Source organism: Hippocampus zosterae, chromosome 5 (assembly GCF_025434085.1).
Source record: "Hippocampus zosterae strain Florida chromosome 5, ASM2543408v3, whole genome shotgun sequence".
NCBI classification, from domain to species: domain Eukaryota; kingdom Metazoa; phylum Chordata; class Actinopteri; order Syngnathiformes; family Syngnathidae; genus Hippocampus; species Hippocampus zosterae.
This window is the reverse complement of record NC_067455.1, coordinates 4,793,864-4,815,670: the sequence shown is the minus strand read 5'-3', so window position 1 is coordinate 4,815,670 and position 21,807 is coordinate 4,793,864. Positions and strand designations below refer to the sequence as shown.

The window sequence follows — 21,807 nt, the reverse complement described above, 5'->3', positions numbered from 1 at the left end:
TTTCTATAGTTGCCAATTCATTCTCCTTGCTATTTTTCCCGCAAGCGTTTTCGGTTACCTCCTTAATTTATTCCTGGTCCTTATTTTTGACCAGCGCTTTTTGTTGTTTCTCCCGGACGGGTATTTTGTGTTTTTGTATTAAACCTCGTTTGTTCTCTGACAAACCTTTTCTGTGTCTGCTATTTCGGGGATCCACTTCCTTATTTTGTTGTGCACAAAGCGATCATTCTATCGCTTCGGGCACAACGTGACAAAAACTAAACCAAAAAATAATAATACAGCTCTGGAGGCATTTTTACTAGAATATTGTGATGTCTTTTCTGCCATGACCTGTCATGGACCCACCAAATTTCATGTTGCTGAGTGAAACTTGCTTCAGGAGTTGAATTTTTTTTACGGACCTCAGGAAGTGGCAGCCAAATTGGGAGACTTCCTATGTCTTTTATGGCATAGCTTCTTGAGACTTGTTTTTTGGCAGCTCTAGTCATGATAGACAGACCCACCAAAATGTCATGTTCCTGAATGAAACTTGCTTCAGGAGTTAACTTTTTTAGGGACTCCAGGAAGTCCAGCCAAAATGGCAGACTCCGTATGTCTTTTATGGTATGGCTTCTTGAGAATTTTATTTTATTTTTTGGCAACTTTACTCATAATAGACATACCCATCAAATTTCATGCTGCTGAGTGAAACGTGCTTCAGGGGCTGATTTTTTTTTTAGGAACCAAAATGTAACAAACTGATAATGGGTTTTTTTTTTTACAATAAGGGATGGCACACTGCGACAAATTTGGAAGTTCGGTTAGATGACCCCAATTGAAACAATTTCGTTTTTTTCTCAAAATGTTTTTTTTTCTGGAATAATAAAGTGGTAAGGGCGGCCCGGTAGTCCAGTGGTTAGCACGTCGGCTTCACAGTGCAGAGGTACCGGGTTCGATTCCAGCTCCGGCCTCCCTGTGTGGAGCTTGCATGTTCTCCTGCGTGGGTTTTCTCCGGGTGCTCCGGTTTCCTCCCACATTCCAAAAAATATGCATGGCAGGCTGATTGAACACTCTAAATTGTCCCTAGGTATGAGTGTGAGCGGGGATGGTTGTTCGTCTATGTGTGCCCTGCGATTGGCTGGCAACCGATTCAGGGTTTCCCCCGCCTACTGCCCGGAGACGGCTGAGATAGGCTCCAGCACCCCCCGCGACCCTAGTGAGGATCAAGCGGTACGGAAGATGAATAAATGAATAAAGTGGTATACACGAAGCAGTTTCAAGGACGATATCACAATGAATAATTTGTACAATGATTTTCCAAGAAGCGTGGTCTGAAAGAAAGCAAAGTAGCCATCAGTAAGACTTTTTATTTTATACTTTAAATGCTTAGCCGACTGACTGCAACTGTTCAAACTCATTGAATACACTTTTCAGGTTATTCAGAGGAGCAGTCTCATTATGTTGTTCTTCGAATTCACAAGTGAAAAGAGAAAAATAGCCATTGTTGAAATAATAATATAAATATTTTTTTAAAAGAAGCCATAAAATGTATGAGCAGACAGCTTGCAAAAGCAACTATTAAATCAATGCTGTTCTTCTATACCAGAATATTTTTTGAAACCAAATCCACCAAATCCATCATCCTTTCACCCAAAGCAGAAGACTAGCGTCCGAGGACTGTCAAACAGAAGAAAATAAATAAATACATAAAAAAGACTCACCACTTGTTGACAGTATATGGAGAGCGTTGGCCAAATCAAACTAACTGGCCCAAAGCAGCTTGCTGGTATCCAAAAACAGATTTAAATTCATCCTTGTACCGCTGGGCCAGCGAGCATCTGCTGCTACAACATCAACCATTTTGCAATTTCATATTGTATTTAATCCACCTCATTTACAATATAGCCTTAGCCTGATCGAGCTGTTATTCGTCTTTGCTTCCTTCCTTTAAAATGAAACTTCCCGCACTAGGGAAAAAGAAAAAAAAGTAACAAACGAACTGCCAAACACAAGATCCCAGCATGAATATCAAACCACGTACAGAAGTAATGAGCGAACTAGCTACTTGGTTGCCTTGTTGCACTTATTCAACTGCTTCCAATGGTGGAAGTGGTGTCCTTTGTCCTTCAGAATAAAAGTTTACTACAGGAAGTGGTCTGTTACCGGTGTAAATGTTGTCAATTTATCTTTCCTTTATCATTGTACTTATTTTTCGTCCAAGGTGTTCTGCCCTCGCCACATCCCCTCTGCGGCTAGCTAACGCCTTCAATAAACACACCCGCGTCAATGTTTCTTGCAATTTATGCAATGTTGAAGCGAGTCCAGAAAGTATAAAACTGTAACACACACACACAAATCAAGACACTTACACATAGCAAAATAAAACGTGGCAAAGCAATTTCCCCCACTTGCCTGACACATGACGAACGCGTGACTACGCTAGTGTTGCTAACGTTCACAAGCTAATGCGCTAATTCATTCATTCATCTTCCTAACCGCTTGATCCTCACTAGGGTCGCGGTGGGTGCTGGAGCCTATCCCAGCTGTCTCCGGGCAGTAGGCGGGCTACACCCTGAATCGGTTGCCAGCCAATCGCAGGGCACACAGAGACGAACAACCATCCATGCTCACACTCACACCCAGGGACAATTTAGAGTGTTCAATCAGCCTGCCACGCGTGTTTTTGGAATGTGGGAGGAAACCGGAGCACCCGGAGAAAACCCACGCAGGCCCGGGGAGAACATGCAAACTCCACACAGGGAGGCCGGAGCTGGAATCGAACCCGGTACCTCTGCACTGTGAAGCCGACGTGCTAACCACTGGACTACCGGGCCGCCCTAATGCGCTAATCACGTACGTAAATGCTAACTGTAAAATTTTGGAACGTCTCTCGAATGTAAATTCACGGTCAACACACCTCACTAATTAATAACATTGCATAATTTTACATGATATAGATATACAGGCTGCGCTTGGCTTAGGACACAAAGTTGCAATCCATCTTTTGGAGCTTCCCGGTACAACGTGAAACAGGAAATGTCTCATGCGACAACATCGATTGTTTCATGGCTCTTCAGGACCCAGAAGACAAAGTTTGGGTTCACTTACTCGTCTGTTATTCATTATTATGCCAGTCTTGTGAATGGTGATTCGCAACTAACCGGAGTGATTGAATAAAACAAATCTATTTTGGGATGTAAAGGATTCCTACAGCCTATAGATGAACTTGTGTTGTTGAACAGAGTGCCCGAATGCACTTTCCCACTGCGCAATTTATGACTGGTCGTTGGACCTTGAAGAAAAGTCTTATTTACTAGCACTGCGCTTGTGGTGGGCTTCAGATGTGGTGGGTGCATGTGCAGCGGTGGGCAGCAATCCGTGTGAACAATATGAATGAGTGCAAATGCATTCAAGGTCGCCGCGGGTTCCCTTGTTTGTTCAAATGAGGAAAGCCGCGGGCGGACACGCTACACTCTTCAACACTCGACGCTGCTGCGTAAAAACGTGCATTAATAAAAGCATACACAGGTTAAGACGCGCGGAAGCGCCACACGTTATGTATAACGCGATAGAGCTCTTGGGAGGTGAAAGACGGCTTAGCTCGTCTTCGCTTCTTCACGAGATGAAAGCAAACAGTGTCACCTGCCGGGTTGCACCCCCGCGTTGCTGCCTAATGACTTTTGCGGCTGGCACTGTCATTCGGGCGCCGTACCGACGCATGCTGGCAGAAAACACTCGTTTGCTCATTTGGCATCCGACCGTTTTTTTTGGGACTGGCGATGTCAATCTACTGTTGAATTTAAATACTGTTCCGGGGTACTTGAGATGAGACTAATTTGTTGGGTCAGCATCCTCGTACCTCAGAACACTCAAATCGACTGTCCTTAATGAATTCAATGTAAATGCCATGAATCTATACCAGCCCTCGAAACAGAAATTTTGGTTATTGTCTTTTTTAATAATGAAAAGATGTCTGATGTACAAAAATGTGCTTCATAAAAACAGACTAATAACTAAATAGAGTGTTCAGCACAAAACAGTTTGTGTATTGTGATTTAATGCTGCAATGCAGTTCGGTGTGCTGCTCCTTCTGAGGTACCTGCCTTGGCTGACGGCAGGCTGTATTGTCATGACACACAAACCAAGAAGGATAGATTTTTACTTCTACTGCTCAAGAAGTAATGGTAATTCGTCTTTTTTTTTGTAGATGATGAAAAAAATATATACCTGTATTGCTATCGTATTTGTTTACATTATTGATTGACTGTTTGTTTTCAAATATCTGCTGGGTTTGTAAAAAGCACAACTATGAGTGCTATTAGCTTGTCAATGGGATTTTCAATCACATGTTAGCATTAAGCTAGCAGCGGCTGTTAAGGCAAGATAGTTTTCTCTTTGTTGTATGTTTACTTTGACGGTAAACTCCAGCTGCTAGTGGCATAAAAAAAATAGCGTGAATGTTTGTTCACTATATATCGCTGCTTATTGATTTGAATTGAGTTGACCGTCTCCATGCAGCCGTTGGACGATAATTCAAACGGACACTTTTCAATGCCTTCAAAAACATTCCGCGCCACGCTCACCCTAATCCAACAGCATTGGTAATGACCACAGTTGTTTCTATCATGGGTAAGACAAAGAGTATGCGCACAAGGCGAATTCAGTTGGGAATACCTCAAAAGGGCATAAAGTAGAGCACTCTCAGAAATGGAAAGAGTCCGCATTAAAGCATTCCACATTGCTGCGAGGTCTCCATGACAGCTGGCCTAATAAATTTGTTAAGCACCCGCATTTGTTTTGCTTTTAACAATTCAAGAACTGGGCGGCCCGGTAGTCCAGTGGTTAGCACGTCGGCTTCACAGTGCTGAGGTACCGGGTTCGATTCCAGCTCCGGCCTCCCTGTGTGGAGTTTGCATGTTCTCCCCGGGCCTGCGTGGGTTTTCTCTGGGTGCTCCGGTTTCCTCCCACATTCCAAAAACATGCATGGTAGGCTGATTGGACGCTCTAAATTGTCCCTAGGTGTGAATGTGAGCGTGGATGGTTGTTTGTCTCTGTGTGCCCTGCGATTGGCTGGCAACCGATTCAGGGTGTCCCCCGCCTACTGCCCGAAGACAGCTGGGATAGGCTCCAGCACCCCCCGCGACCCTAGTGAGGATCAAGCGGCTCGGAAAATGAATGAATGAATGAATGAATTCAAGAACTTCAGAAATAATCCTTGGCCAGAAATAAACAGACCAAGAGTTGAGTATAAAGTGCCATGTTGACTATCAGTAACAGCGACTTCAATTGTATTGAGGTGGAGGGCATGCGTGTGGCCCTTTAAGAGACTTCTGATAGCGAGAGAGCGCCAGAGAGGCGTTGGGCTGGCTACCAAAGTATTCTGTACACCTTTTCTTTCTTTAAAATTCTCCTAGTAGACTGAGCGTCTGACAGTGCTTTTGATGTGCCAGGAATTAATGCGATTAAACGCATTTCTGGATCATTTCTTGGGAAAACGTAGGACATAACAATCGAACCTAGCCACCCCGGCCAACACACAACCGTCGAACAAAAGTGGTCATTTCATTCTGGCGTGATATCATCTGTTCTTTCACCCAGAGCCTCGACGGACATCTTGAAAAAAAATTTTAATCACATTTCTCTTTCCTCCCCTGCAGACCCGTCTCTTACTCTTTTTATTCTTCCCCTAATCTGCTCCTCGACCTTACAGAGGGCCTTTGCACTTTTGTGTCTCTCTTTCTGCCACTCTCTCTCTCTCTCTCTCTCTCTCTCTCTCTCTCTCTCTCTCTCTTCCTCTGGAGTGAAACCACACACTCATCAGTTTGCCGCGGCTGCTGCTTCCAGGCTTCGCAAGGAGAATATTAACACGTTTCCTCTCAGCCAATTAACACCTGAAGCTCATAACAACCTTTTAAGCCACCGGTTTATGCTACAGCACACACACAGAGGCGGAAACCAGAACGATGCGCAGTATTTAAAAAAAAAAAAAAAAGCCAGGCTGACAGCAACACACAAATACACCTTTATCAAGGATAAACAGAAGGAGTAGTGTACACAAATATGGACATGTCGATTAGGAACGGACGCCCGAAATAGATTTGGCGCAAGTTCTCAAAAGGCGTGATTAAACTTGGCGGCAACCTTACAGAGGGCGAAATGGATTCACAGGTCCAGTTTGTTGGACCGCATGTTATTTTCAGAACATTTGTGACAAGTTGCGCCCGAAATTTAATAATTTGTGAGTCATTGAAATTTAATTTTCAGTGGCAGCCAATTTAAGACCCTTCTTGACCATATCAGGTGGGAAAAAAAGTACATAAAGACGTACCTGGGAGGAAATGTAAGGATTCTTAAAAATCATGAAAAGAAACTTCCCTGGCATTGAATGAATTAAGCATAATTGTTGTACAGCTCTTTGTGGGAAATATATATTTTTAAAAATATTTAATCGAGTCGGCGGGCCGGTAGTCCAGTGGTTAGCACGTTGGTTTCACAGTGCGGAGGTACCGGGTTCGATTCCAGCTCCGGCCTCCCTGTGTGGAGTTTGCATGTTCTCCCCGGGCCTGAGTGGGTTTTCTCCGGGTGCTCCGGTTTCCTCCCACATTCCAAAAACATGCGTGGCAGGCTGATTAAACACTCTAAATTGTCCCTAGGTGTGAGTGCGAATGGTTGTTCGTTTCTGTGTGCCCTGCGATTGGCTGGCAACCGATTCAGGGTTTCCCCCGCCTACTGCCCAAAGACAGCTGGGATAGGCTCCAGCACCCCCCGCGACCCTAGTGAGGATCAAGTGGCTCGGAAGATGAATGAATGAATGAATGTAATCGAGTCACGGCGGCTGAGTGGGTAGCACGTCGGGCTCACAGTGCAGAGGTTGAGGGTTCGATTAGGGCTGGGGCCTTCCTGTGTGCGGTTTTGCAAGTTCTCGCCGTCCCTACGTGGGTTTTCTATGGGTACTCTGGTTTCCTCCCACATTCCAAAACTACGCATGGCAGGAGTGGAGCACTCGAAATTGTCCCTAGGTGTGCCCTGCGATTGGCTGACGGGCCCCGTTCAGGGTGTATTCCGCCTACTGCTCGATGACAGCTGGGATAGGCTCCAGTACGCCCGCGACCCTCATGATGATAAACAGATTAGAAAATAGATGGACAGATGTAACTGAGGGCTGTCCAGAATAATTGACGATTGATTCATTCATTCATTCATTCATCTTCCGAACCGCTTGATCCTCACTAGGGTCGCGGGGGGGTGCTGGAGCCTATCCCAGCCGTCTTCGGGCAGCAGGCGGGCGACACCCTGAATCGGTTGCCAGCCAATCGCAGGGCACACAGAGACGAACAACCATCCACGCTCACACTCACACCTAGGGACAATTTTGAGTGTTCAATCAGCCTGCCACGCATGTTTTTGGAATGTGGGAGGAAACCGGAGCTGACGATTGATTATCGCTGCTTTATAATAATAATAATAATAATACATTTTATTCATAAGCGCATTTCACGACACCCAAGGACACTTTACAATAACAAAAAACACAAAACATTACTTTAATTTTGATGTTGGATCAGTTGAACTCTCCATCACTCACCTCAACATCGTCTTAGTCACCAAGATGTCATAAGAGGGCGCCAAAGCAATACTTGTCAACTCGACAGAGCTTTTGCCTGAGCACCTCCCCCCCAAAAATGTAATTAATTCAATTTAAATAAATAAAAGTGAAACCATGTGAATTGTATTGCCAACGCCGTGTTGCAAAGTGACTCGGATTCGGGGCGACATTAGTATTTCTGTTCCATTCAATTAATTATGATTGTTAATTTTCCTGATCATTGACTGAGAACATTTCTTGTTTTAGCGCAAACTTGGCGTGGCGGTCTAAGTGGTGTGGAAAGGGTGAAATAACGAGCAGGAGAGGGAAGCAAGGACGACAATTCCCGACAAAGTCAGAAAGTCTGAGACGAGAGACACCCTCTGCGTTACTTTGATACATTTCCTCGCGACGGAATGGTTGTTCGTCAGTGTGTGCCCTGCGATTGCCTGGCAACCGGTTCAGGGTGTCCCACCGCCTGCTGCCCGAAGACGGCTGGGATGGGCTCCTGCGGATCAGAAAATGGATGGATGAATTACGCCAAATTGGGATTTTGAAATTTGAAAACGCAAAAAATCTCACCAACCTCACGCACCTCGCTGGTGCGCCACGGTAGGCCGTTCTGAAAACAGTGTGAAAAGGGTCTAAAAACAAGCCACATTTGGCGCTAACCTGGCATGCATAAAACATGGCAGGAGATGACGGGAATTGGAGGCCGGAGGAGGGAAGAACAAAAAAAAAAAGTGGTATGGTAATGACCCGGATAACGCAAAGCGACCGCGATGGAGAGGAGGGTCGCACCGAACGGGGCAGGAGAAAGCGATAACGGCAAGGACGGGGAAAACTTCCCTCACGGCCCGCTGCTCCCGCATTGTACAGCGCATGAAAAATGGAGATGAAATAATTAGACGGGCTGACTGGAAAGGCTCATCTGAATATGCAAATGCACTTAATTTTACTTTCATTTGCTCCAGCGCTCCCGCTATCTCGCAAACTCTTTTCCCCCGTTCTTTTCCTCTCACCGGCTCCCGATGCATACTCCCGTTACCTCTCCGCCGTCCTTACTCGCTGCATATTAAACACACCCCTGGTACACTGACTGTGTATTAACCGCTTTATGAGGTCTTTATGAGTGTTTTATTAGCCCGTTAGCATCGCAGTGACTTTCCTTCTTTGTCTATAATGTCAACGATGTCAACAAACTCTTTAAAGTTGTCGTCTGTTTGTTTGTCGCTCGTTCGCCGTCTCCCCGCTTTCCGCTGGACACTCGGAGTCTTCTCAGTTTTGCGGCGGGACCATGCCGGTAATGATCATCAGCGTCAACGATTGCCAAAATCTTGACTGTTTCGGATACGTTTTGGATGAATAAATGAGGCGCAAACGGGCTGTCGGCTTTAACGAGCATTTGCATACAGGAATTCATGTAAATGTATCTAGCCCCCGCCGTAGTTTATAAACCGGCAGATGTAACTTGTTGTGCTTGAAAGGTTGGGCAAAGTGCTTCCTCAATTCGACTTTATTTATAGAGCACAGTCACCAAATCACTGTCCACAAAACATACCAAACAACAATAATATTCATTCATTCATCTTCCGAGCCGCTTGATCCTCACTAGGGTCGCGGGGGGTGCTGGAGCCTATCCCAGCCGTCTCCGGGCAGTAGGCGGGGGACACCCTGAATCGGTTGCCAGCCAATCGCAGGGCACACACAAACGAACAACCATTCGTACTCACACTCACACCTAGGGACAATTTAGAGTGTTCAATCAGCCTGCCACGCATGTTTTTGGAATGTGGGAGGAAACCGGAGCACCCGGAGAAAACCCACACAGGCCCGGGGAGAACATGCAAACTCCACACAGGGAGGCCGGAGCTTGAATCGAACCCGGTACCTCTGCACTGTGAAGTCGACGTGCTAACCACTGGACTACCGAGCCGCCCATACAATAATATTCTATTATTTAAATATGATTCTCCACTCAAAATACAAAATGGCTCGCTTCGCACTCACATACGGGAAGTGCCAACTTTCATGAGTTGGGGTCTAAGTCTGAGTTGGGGGATTTGGTTCGGAGAGGGGTGGGGGGGGGTGTAACCAGTTGGGTTAGGGATAACTACCTTGGAGGATTGCGATTAGGATTATGGTTGGAGGGACAGTGGTTTGGGTTGGAGTCAGGCTTTTGCTAGTGTTGGGGGTAGTTGTTTAGGGTTGTTTGACTAGGGTTAAGGTTAAGATTGGGTTTAGGGGCTAGGGAAGATGTGGGCAAGGTACGGCCCGCGGGCCGAATCCGGCCCGTTGGTCTTTTTAATCCGGCCCGCCGAAGGTTGGTCCACAATTAAGGTTCGATGTGAATGATTGCATTCATTTCAATTGGACTTGCAATGACAGGCCTTTCACCGCCAGGTGGCGCATTGACTTGAAGTTGCAGAACATGGAGGCGGGGGGCTTTTCGACCACCTAGGACCTCTGTATTGCTCTACTTCTACTGGTCTGATCACAACCCATCTGCAGCAATGCACAGGCTAAAATCGGTCATCAACAACACTGTTGTCGTTTTTAAAAAAGTATTTTAATACAGTACTTTCTTGATTTTGTTGTGTTGATGTTTGATATGGACTGTCAACAAATGCAGTTTTTTTTTTTTTTTTAATGTACCATAGCTCGTGCTGACCTGGCCCTTCTGTCAAATTTTAAAAGTCAATGCGGACCCCGAGCCAAAAAGTTTGCCCACCCCTGGTGCTAGGGGCTTAGAGAAAATTGCTGTAGGGTGAAGATAAGTGTTTCGGGCATTGGAGTTTACAAGGTTAGGATTATCGTCAAGGTTGTGGAAAAGTCATCTAGGATAGGTTAGATTAACAGTTGAAGGTTATTTATCAGTGAGTGATTATTTCCAGCATTTTTGGTAGTAGTAGTTGGCAGTATTGATTGCTGTCTTGCTATACTGGGGGGGAAAAAAAGTACCTCATGCAAAGTCAGTTCTTTTTGGCACTCGTATTACTTATGATTATCAATAGGGTTGAACGATTCTATAGTTCGTAACGTTTTGACTCCAGGGCTCCTCATGTAGTTGCAATATTTCTTCTATTTTTGGGTCCAGCAATTACGATGACGGCTCGCCGAAGCCGTTCTAATTAAATGCACCGTGCATGCACACCAGTGTGAAATTGACGCTTGTGTGCCCTTTCCCATTTTCCAACTTTTCCGTCACTTAACTCAGACGCGTTTCTGGATTGAATTTTTAATGCATAGTCCTGTAAATTGTTCTTGAAGAGACACCACAAAAATTTGATTTGAGTTTACGGTAACAAATAGAGCGGCACGACACCTTCTAGCACCTAGCTAAAATTTGATGAGTTAGCAATGCTAAGTTACACGGGCAATGTCAAAAACACAACACTCTTACTAGTCACGCAACAGTCAGAGTGAGTTAAGTTATGACATGTTACTTAACAGAGAAGCTGGGGTCTTATTTCACAGAAGCTGATGGTGGAATACCGCATTTGCTCAAATAGTGGCACATACACACAATATTAACTAATCAAGAAAGCCACCACTAATGATTAGCTAGCTATGTAGCAAGCTAGCTTCTAAAGTAGCTCACCACCTAGCTAACAAACTATACATTAAAACAACTGACAAACAACAAACTAATTTTTTTTTTTTTATCAGAGATGAGATTATTATTTTTTTTTTTTTGCACTGATTCCAAATCTGCCCATGGAAATGTTTTAATGTTTTCTGAAACGTCACAGCAATAAATCGCACTGCATGGATAAAATGTCATTTGCACTTGACCATAGAAGGGTCATCGTTGTCACGGATGACTTTTGGTAGTAAATTCCAAAGGGTGGGGGCGGAAACAAAGAAGTCCTGTGTCTGGTCCTTGGGACGGTTCAGGGGGTTATCGTCGGAGGAACGGAGGGTACGGGAAGGGATGTCGGAGTGAAGCAGGGCTTTACGGGTGAGTAGGAGAATTTTAAATTTTATGCGGTAAGGGATCGGAAGCCAGTGAAGGGTCTGGAGGACAGGGCTGAAGGGGTCACGGGAACAGGTGTCGCTGAGGAGGCGGGGCAGAGTTTTAAACGTATTGAAGCTTGCTGGTTAGATTCTCGGATGCTGTTCCAGTCATGAATGTGAGACGAAATAAAGGCTTCGCTAACAAAGTAAGCCTCACGCAAACGAGCTCACCAGCTAACGAATTAACTACATATCAAGCCAACTAACCAGCTAGCTAGCAAGCCAAGTAGTTCGCTGTTTAGCTTGTGACATAACCAGCTGTTAATCAACAAATTAAGTGAATAAGAAGTGAACTCACCAGGGAACAATAACATGAATTAATTCATTCATTCAGTCATTCATTCATCTTCCGTACCGCTTGATCCTCACTAGGGTCGCGGGGGGTGCTGGAGCCTATCTCAGCTGTCTCCGGGCAGTAGGCGGGGGACACCCTGAATCGGTTGCCAGCCAATCGCAGGGCACACAGAGACGAACAACCATCCACGCTCACACTCACACCTAGGGACAATTTAGAGTGTTCAATCAGCCTGCCACGCATATTTTTGGAATGTGGGAGGAAACCGGAGCACCCGGAGAAAACCCACGCAGGCCCGGGGAGAACATGCAAACTCCACACCGGGAGGCCAGAGCTGGAATCGAACCCGGTACCTCTGCACTGTGAAGCCCACTTGCTAACCACTGGACTACCGGGCCGCCTCTGAATTAATTCAATAGATCTCTATACTACTACTATTATTATTAATAATAATACTAATAAAAACTAAAAACCAAAAACTGGAACTACGGAGACCATTTGATTTCTGTCACTTGCTAACCAAATCAGGAGCACATCCCACCGCCACCCTGGAACATGTACCCAAATTGATATATGACATTCAGGCTTCTGGTGTTTTACCTATTTTTATTTTTACCATCGACACTATTGCAAGTGCTGACTTCTTTATGCGCATACGGGACAATCCTGTCTTGGGGAGACAAAGGAAACGTATCGGAGCAATAAAAGACAAAAAGACGACGTGATTTGTTGTTGAGTGAGTGCATCGCTTTTTGTCAGTTGACATTTGTTTTCCTCAAGTGAGAGCGAGAAGAGCCGAAGGACGCTCTTTTATCCCACTGTGTGAGTGACACCACAAAACGGCACACACACACACACACAAAAACACACACACACACACGTCACCATTCATCAGTCTTGGACAGCAGATGGTGCGTTCAAGGTGGCAACAGAGTGACCCTGACATGGATCTGTTTTTATCCACTTTGACCTTTCCTGCCGCTCCTGCTCCTCTTCTTCGTCTTGCTGACATCCTCTGGCTGAGTCGACGCGCAGGCTGTTTACTTAGCAAGCGCGATGTCACCGCTGCCAACAAGCCGTCGTGCTCCTCTGCATGCCAAGAACGACTACACGACATCGGCATACTCACATTAAAAAAATTAAATAAAATACTAGGCCAGTTACTTTTTTGACAGTTTTCTATTGGTTCTAACTTTGTGACAATTCCAGCATTGCCTCGCTATATCGCGGTCTGACATTTGCCCCACGCTATAGTCCCCCTACAATCGGTACATCGAGCCTGCGACCAGTAACGTCACCAGCTTGTTTTCTTCTTCACTTGAAATACTTTTAGTAATTACTCATCTATTACTCATTAATTATCACACATGAGTAATTGCATCACGACACGCGTGACTTCTGGTTTGATCACAGTCCACCTGATTGGCGGCTTCTCCAGATAGGAGCGGGGGAGACAGCTGCGCGTAGGCGAGCGAGTTTCCTGAAGGACGGCCGATGCTCAAACGGGCTTCCGCCAAAGGAGACGGCCCCAGCTGCGTGCCGTGTTTGTGTGCAACGGCGTGCGTGTGCGTTGCTTTCCGCTTCCACTTTTCAGTTTGCTGTGTGGGTTACTTTCAAAAATAAACTCTGTGACTGAACACTACATGTGTGAATCGTGGGGGGGGGACATGAAGGCCTTTGTGTGTGTGTGTGTGTGTGTGTGTGTCTCTGGCAGTGGGGAAGCCCCCTGCGGGTACATCAGTGTAATAACTATCATTATCAGAGGATCAGTAGAAGGTCTCATTTTCAAGACTAAAATTTAAAAAAAAGTTCTGTTGTAATTGCAAGCGTGAGTTACGAGTGCTGCAGCACAACACTTGAGACTTCCTGGTGCTTGAGACCCCCCCGCCCCCACCTACCAACCATCCCTCCCACCCTCAACACGTAGCCTGATTAGGCCTGTTTGAGAGTACCGCTGCTGCACTTAGTCCCCTGCCGGGACTCTCATTGTCTTCATTAGAATAATCAACAGGTGTAAGGGGGCCTCGGCGATAAAACGCCGCCTGATAGTGTCAAGAGTTGCATGTGTCCAATTTGAGCTCGTGGTGAAACTTGGAGAAGACACCACGCCGTTTTTAATTGCCGTGAGCCACTTCCACTCACTGGCTGGATCCCCATGCAAAGATTTTGGCAGGCTCGTCGTCCGAATTGATTTGTCCAGATCCCAAACTGCGTTGGTTCAATTCACACCGGCGCTGCAGTGTGTGCTGTCGCTTCCAAGCAGCCCCGAGCCCAAAATACGACGTTAGGAAAAGCCTGGCAGATAAATGGATAGTTTTAATCTGGTTTAGCATCACGGCAACGGATATTGAAGCAGCCTGAAAGGGATGTGTGGTTGTGTGGCTCTGGCTACTTTTATAAACGACACAACTCTGTATATTGTACTTTATCACTCAATTAAACCACACACAAACACACACACACACACACACACCAAAAAATAAAAATAAAAACATCCCGACAACATTTTGATGGGGGGCGGCCCGGTAGTCCAGTGGTTAGCACGTCGGCTTCACAGTGCAGAGCTACCGGGTTCAATTCCAGCTCCGGCCTCCCCGTGTGGAGTTTGCATGTTCTCCCCGGGCCTGCGTGGGTTTTCTCCGGGTGCTCTGGTTTCCTCCCACATTCCAAAAACATGAGTGGTAGGCTGATTGAACAGTCTAAATTGTCCCTAGTTGTGAGTGTGAGTGCGAATGGTTGTTCGTTTCTGTGTGCCCTGCGATTGGCTGGCAACCGATTCAGGGTGTCCCCCGCCTAATGCCCGAAGACAGCTGGGATAGGCTCCAGCGCCCCCCGCGACCCTAGTGAGGATCAAGCGGCTTGGAAGATGAATGAATGAATGAACATTTTGATGGGTTTTTCAACTGCAACAATACGCCGTGCAAATCCAGTGGCCGAACCTCTGCCACTCATTGCACTACCCGGCACACGCAAGAGTAGTGCAAACCAAACGCAAAAAGAGTTTGGTTGGGTTCGACAGCATTGCTCGACACAACCAAAAACGATGCACTTCCTGTTCAATGTCCAGCCTGGGTCCTTGAAACCTTTTATGCGCCCTGTCATAATAGACATGGCCATTAAATTCCGTGTTGACTAATGAAACTGCCATGCCATGGGTTGATATTGTGATCTCCCAAGGGGGCGCCACTGAGCAGACACGTTGCATCAACTTGTCAAAACAGGCCCATTTTCTCTTTGTGTATTGTTTTTTTTTCCAGCATTACTGAAGATGTCTGGCAAAAGGCGACACTCCTGTGATGAGAGTTTAGATAGTGTTAGTAATTCGGGGGATTACGTGTCGCGGGAGTGTTTCATTCCCCCGCAGTAAGCTGTCAGCTGTTTGACACTAAGAAGAGAAAAAGCACACGGAGAGCACGGTGCGGCGGCTCAATATGAAAACGCTCAACCTGGGAACTCTCGGCGCACAATGAGATAATGATGAAAATCAAAGTGCACCGCGAGTGAATCAAGACCTCAGGGGTGTATAAATATATATACATATTTTTTTTTCGTTATAGAGGTTTTGTCATTTATGATTTTCTAAAATTGATCAAATAGAAACGTATGGTGGCAAAGCTAGGTGTAAATGCATCGCTTTGAGACAACTTCTTGCATATGACAAATAATACTAACTTGTTTTCGTTAAAGGCAGAGGTGACAAAGGTACTCCCACTTTGTAATTGAATAGTACAGATACAGAAGTACAAATATTTGCGTTAATAGGACTCTTAAATGTACTTTTCAACGCATAATATTTTCAATGCTTAAAATAGTCGTGACTTTGAAAATGTAGGAAAGTAAAAAGAAAGAAAGTAAAACTCGAAAATGTATTTGAACAATCAATTAATTTACGTTAATCCACGTTAATAACTTGGCACAACGGAATATGGAAAAAAGTATTTGCTCGTATCGTGTTCATCCATCTCTCAAATCCACAGCAAGCTATAAGTGTACAAAGGAAAAAGAAGTTCAGTGCGATGACATTTTGTCGGAGGCGGAGGCGAAAAAGAGCAGCCATAAGGATTACACAAGTAAATGGGGAGAGAGCACATGTCAGGAGAGTTATCCTAGAACTAGGAAAGTGTATTTAAGACTCGGGGGAAGCTAAAGCACTAATCCATGTTGCAAGCAGAGAGGATAGCAGATGTTGATTGAGGGATCTTACTTAAAAAAAAAAAATTAACATGCAAAATAAATCCCGACAAGATTATTTTTGTTTTGACTTTTCTGGACCTTTATGTCTGGCTGGTAGAGTTGATTGCTGTTAGGTATCTAGTCATTTAGTTAGCTAGTGAACACTTATTTGCGTTAACTAGCTAGCGAGCTAAAACTTGAGTTCAGCAAGATAACACTTTATTTAGCGAGCTAGCTAACTCTTAAGCTCTTGGTGGGCGAGTTGCTAGGCCATTCGTTCATTGTGAGCTACTTATCAGGTTTGACTTGTCTGGACCTTTATGTCTGGCTGGTAGAATTGATTCCTGTTAGGTATGTACTCATTTAGTTAGCTAGTGAACACTTTCATTAGCGTTAGCTAGCTAGCGAGCTAACACTTGAGTTCAGCAAGATAACACTTTATTTAGCGAGCTAGCTAACTCTTAGTTCTTGGTGGGCTAGTTGCTAGGCCATTCGTTCATTGTGAGCTACTTATCAGGTTTGTCAGATAATTGGCCAGCTAGTTGTTTGCATAGGTAGTTTGATTGGTTAGTTAGCTAACAAGATAATCATCTGGTTGGCTGTTAGCTCGCTGGCTACTTCGTAAGCTTGTTTGGTTGCTGAGCTATCTGGTCAGCTCAGCGATTTATTGCCGCATTAGCTAAGGATGTCATTGTGTGATTCGGATTGATAGCCGATAACTAACAGGCTAACAGGCTCGTTAGAAGATAATGTATTACTCGGTTGGTCGGACAGTTGGGTTAATCCTCAGTTAAAGAAGGCAATATATTTAGGTGAGGATAAAGGTGTTGATGCAGTCATAAATGTTTCCGCTCTGGTCCCTTTTTTGAGTCATGATGGGATTTTGGGGGTGCCAGTGGGGCGGCTGCATCTTTCCATGGGGTTGTTGATCTGCAGCTACTCTTCTCACAGTGTCCGTCATGCTAATAAAATATTCATACACAAAAAGTGTGAAGAACTCCTGCACCTGTCAAAACTGCTTTTGTAACAATATCCGGGCTTAGTCGGTTGACAGGAAACACTGCAACCTCCTGTCGTTTGTCTCGCTCTTCTCTTCCTCTCTCCACTGCTCTGCATCAGCTGTGATTCTTCCATCATCTTCATCCCTCCCTAGCGTGCGACGCTTTCTCGCCTCATTGCTTCACAGGCCTTCCTCTCCCCTGTCGCAGGTGCCCCACCAAACCCCCCCCCCCCCACCCCCATCTTTCTTGGTCAATAGATCACCTCGCTTCCCGTCAGCAACACTTCGCTGCCGCCATCTTCGCCGAACCGCCCTCCTTTGTGTCATCACGCCGCTTCTCATCTGTCTGTCACATCTCGTGTCCTGCCGGGTATTCATATTGCTCTCTTCCTCTTTTGTCTTACTTTCCTCTCTTCTCCGGCGTGAGGCAATTATGCGACTTTCATCCGCTTCGCTCCACATGCTTTCAGCAATGCAATCAATCAGGCATCAAAAAGCGACGGTACATGATTTCTTGTTATTATCTCACCAAGCGCTACATCTGGCGTCTTGAAGTTGCTTATCCTACTGTCAACTGCAATGTTTTTGCGGCATTGATGTTCAATCCACTACGTATTAATGTTTGCGTTCCCACTTTCCTGACCAAATGTACACCTTACATCAGGTATGGGCAACTTAAATGCTCAAGCAGGCCAGAAGATTTCATCAGTGATACTGGGCGACCACGTAGGGCCACGTCCCACCCAACCGGATGTATGAAAACAATTTCAAATATGGACAAAGTATATGGGCGGCCCGGTAGTCCAGTGGTTAGCACGTTGGCTTCACAGTGCAGAGGTACCGGGTTCAATTCCAGCTCCGGCCTCCCTGTGTGGAGTTTGCATGTTCTCCCCGGGCCTGCGTGGGTTTTCTCCGGGTGCTCCGGTTTCCTCCCACATTCCAAAAACATGCATGGCAGGCTGTAGGCGGGGACACCCTGAACCATTTGCCAGCCAATCGCAGGGCACACTGAGACAAACAACCATTCGTTCTCACACTCACACCTAGGAACAATTTCGAGTGTTCAATCAGCCTACCTTGCATGTTTTTGGAATATGGGAGATAACCGGAGTACCCGGAGAAAACCCACGAGGGAAGGCCAAAGCCTGGATCAAACCCCACGACCTCTTCACTGTGAGGTCGACACGCGTGTGAATGTGTGTGTGTCTTTTTAAAAAAAATAATCAAGGGTCGGTGCTGGAGCCTATCCCAGCTGTCTTCGAGCAGTAGGCGGGGACACCCTGAACCAGCTGCCAGCCAATCGCAGGGCACACTGAGACGAACAACCATTCGTTCTCACACTCACACCTAGGGACAATTTAGAGTGTTCAATCAGCCTACCATGCATGTTTTTGGAATATGGGAGATAACCGGAGTACCCGGAGAAAACCCACGAGGGAAGGCCGAAGCCTGGATCAAACTCCACGACCTCTTCACTGTGAGGTCGACGCGCGTGTGAATGTGTCATTTTTAAAAAATTAATCAAGGGTCCACTCAGCTCTGCCTTAAAACTGGCAATTAACTTGTAGAGTTCACAGTGAGGACAGGTGGCCTGCACACACTCGCCCATGACATGCGGGTGTCACGCTTGAAAATAGGGAGCGCGAGGAAATCCTGCACTCAAAGTGTGCAGATGCAAGACGGCGGCGATTCCAATGCGAGCTTGCTGAAAGCACTGTGCAGACATCCGCGCGCACACACCACCCGCAAATGTAGGATTACTCCACATGCGCCGGTGTCATTACACAGTGTCACGGCCTTCGGGCTGAAAGGCTCCCTTAAGGCACCCCGTGACACTTTTGAGTCACCATGTTAAAAACTTGTGCGATTATACACGAGTGTGCGCGTGGTGCGCCGCCCACGGCGGCGAGGCAAAAGCTTGGCAGCGACGGCCCCCCTCGGCTCATGATGAAGGAGGGATCAAGGGGAGGATGATGAGGATGGAGAGATAAAGTGGAGGAGGATGGAGGAGGGTGTTGGAAGACATCGGGCGGAATGAAGCGCGGGAGAAAGAAGGGATGGATGACACGGGGATGGAAGATGGAAGATGGAGAGAAGGATGGATGCTGAAAAGCGGGATGCGGATGGAGAAACACTATCAGGCACTATCAGAATGACGACATTTTTTTCGATCTATTGCGCGGCCCTCGTTCAAACCACGTCAATTTGTCGTGATGCGACCGTAATTTTCGAGAATAACATGGACCCTGAAAAAAGTGGATTTTTTTTTTTTACAGTCATGTAGAGGTGCAATGATGATTAGACAACTAATCGATTATTAGATTAAAATAAAAAAGATTTATCTTTTTATCTATATCTATATGCAACAGTTTGCAAACACTTGTTTTTACTTTGAAAAACATAATTTTTACAGATTTCCGGACAAATCTTGCGAACCAAACCGTAAGTAAATCTTAAATAAATGTTGGGCATTTTCGGCCCTGTCAATTTTGTGATGTTTTGTTGTGATGTTTTGATTGCTGGTACATTGTTTTGTTTTTTTTTCTTTTTTGTCTTTCACCAAAGGTGGCACAAACACATTTTTTTTTTCGATTTAGTTGCACATTCTATTGTTTGCATGCATTGTGGCCTCCACTTTTTTGTTTGTTTGTATGTTTGTTTTGTCCTCCGAAACCACCACCACCACCTTCATTCCCTTCCCTGCCCTCCGCTGGGATTATTTACCATCTGCAGTCGAGCCATGCATCAGCTGTCACTTTCCTAGCCGCCTCTCACGCCCATCTCGTTTGTCAAATGTCTGACGTCACTGGCGTGAAGACCTAAAGTATCGGCGTTGTCTCCTGTTATTGCGTACATTTTGAAACCTTGGAGGACAATGCGCAAAAAAATATATATATATATATAGATATAGATATATATATAAAAATCCAAGTTTCCATACGGGAAAACAATGCACGGAGCTCTGCACAAAAACGCGATGGCTGAAAAGGCCTTTTCGAGTGGGCAGTGGTCTCATTCGTTATAAAGTTTGATGCGAGTCGTGATGGAAAAGTCAAAACGCTTCATTCACAGCTCACCATCATCCATCTGTCCGATGCGGCGGCGTTGCCCAACGTTTACTGAGCCAAGGCACCGTTGACATTCCAAATCTCTCCGGTCGATCCGTGTTTATCGCAGGGAACACGTGTCACACCGACCCGATGTCAATCAATAACAGGAACAGACAAATTAATATTGATATCGTCCCAATAATTGTGCGCTTCGTTCTCATATTTTCAGAGTAAGGTCATTATATTTACATCAACGATCAACTTCATTTTTGGTGGCAATCGGACATGTTTTTTCCAACAGATTAGTATTTTTTTAATATATTGTATATATATATATATTCATGAGGAATAAAAGTCCGATGTTTGTGCACAAAGTGCAGAGTTCCGACATTCCCTACAGTGTTCAGCTCACGTTCCGCTCCTGAGCTAGTCAAACTGGCCGCGTGGCCGCGTGGGCTTTGGCGTGGCCTTTCTCCAACCCATCAGCAGCTCATTAATTCATCAGGCCTATTCCATCGTCGTGATTGACTTTGCAGCCAAAGTCATTTAGGCGTCAACATCCAAGTGAGATCTTATATTGCTCTCGGCTTGCAAAGTTCACGAAGGAGTTTGCAGTTATGAGAAAGAGCCAAATTTTTTTTCCCGTCAATTTGTGCAACATGAACGCAATCTCGGAAAATGCTCAGAAAATGTGGTACGATTGTACACATTTGTACACATAAAAAGAAAATTCTCCAAAATTTGGGAGAGGGATTTATTAGTCCTGGAAAAGTCCCTGGAAGTCCTGGAAAATGATTTCAAGATAAGCATGGGAACCCCGTTTGGCCCCCTGCTATCTTGAAGCATGCAAAATGGACGAAATAGATGAGCGCCTAGCTTCGATCGTCCGCGAATATTTGCAAGAAATGAGACAATGACATTATTTTCGGCAGGGACAATGACATCATCTCCAATGGCGGTGCTGGGCCGAGGCCAACAGCCACCTCGGAGCTCAGCGACCGACAAATATTATGACAACAAGTAAATTAGCTTGGAACGACAACTAACAAGTTACCATCGCTTAAAAAAAAATGAAGTCGTGCGGTGCAGACGTCGCTTATTCCTGGAATAGAAAGTCAGTAAGGAGGGGGGAAAAAAGGAGGTGGGGGGGGGGGGCTTTGAGCATGTGATTACGCACCTGAGAGATTCCTAAATTGTCAGGGGATTATAAAGATCATGGGCCGCCTGGGGCACGGGAGATGTCTTTTCTGTTCCTCAGCACTGTGCGGTGGACAAAGTTGCAGAAAAGGATGAACGGGGAGGGGGGGGGGGGGGATAAATGATCACGGGGGGGATAAAAGTCGCCAACCATAAACACAATTTTTAAAGCTGGAAGAAATGAGAAAAGACCATTGTATGAGATTAGTCGCCTTTTAATGGCTGCCATTCAACGACAGCTAAGCAAGTTATGCCGAGATAGAAACATCATTTCAACGTGAATGGCAGCTAAACCAAATATTCCAATTTGTGCATCTTCTTAGAAACTGTCGGAATTTTTCAGATCCATGCATTATATTCACTGAAAAATGTGGAGAAAAAAAAATGTTCCATCCTCACAGTCATACATTGGCATTTGAAATGAAATGAAATTTTGTTCAGGGGGGCACTAAATAGACCAAAATATTACATTCGTAGCAATTTGCTTATCTCAAGAATACTGTCAGGTATT

General features: G+C 45.4%; 1 protein-coding gene across 3 annotated transcripts in view; it reads right to left on the bottom strand.

Moving 5' to 3' along the window:
• Positions 1 to 21,807, bottom strand: part of LOC127600550 (cell adhesion molecule 4-like) — a 182,446-nt gene that overhangs the window by 55,130 nt on the left and 105,509 nt on the right. The window contains exon 1 of one of the 3 annotated variants that reach the window (XM_052065221.1): positions 1,701 to 2,077. The exons of the other annotated variants lie outside the window; for them this stretch is intronic. The gene's annotated coding sequence lies outside the window, so the exon portion shown is untranslated. Of the gene's footprint in view, positions 1 to 1,700; positions 2,078 to 21,807 lie in introns of those variants that run through there. 3 annotated transcript variants of the gene reach the window in all.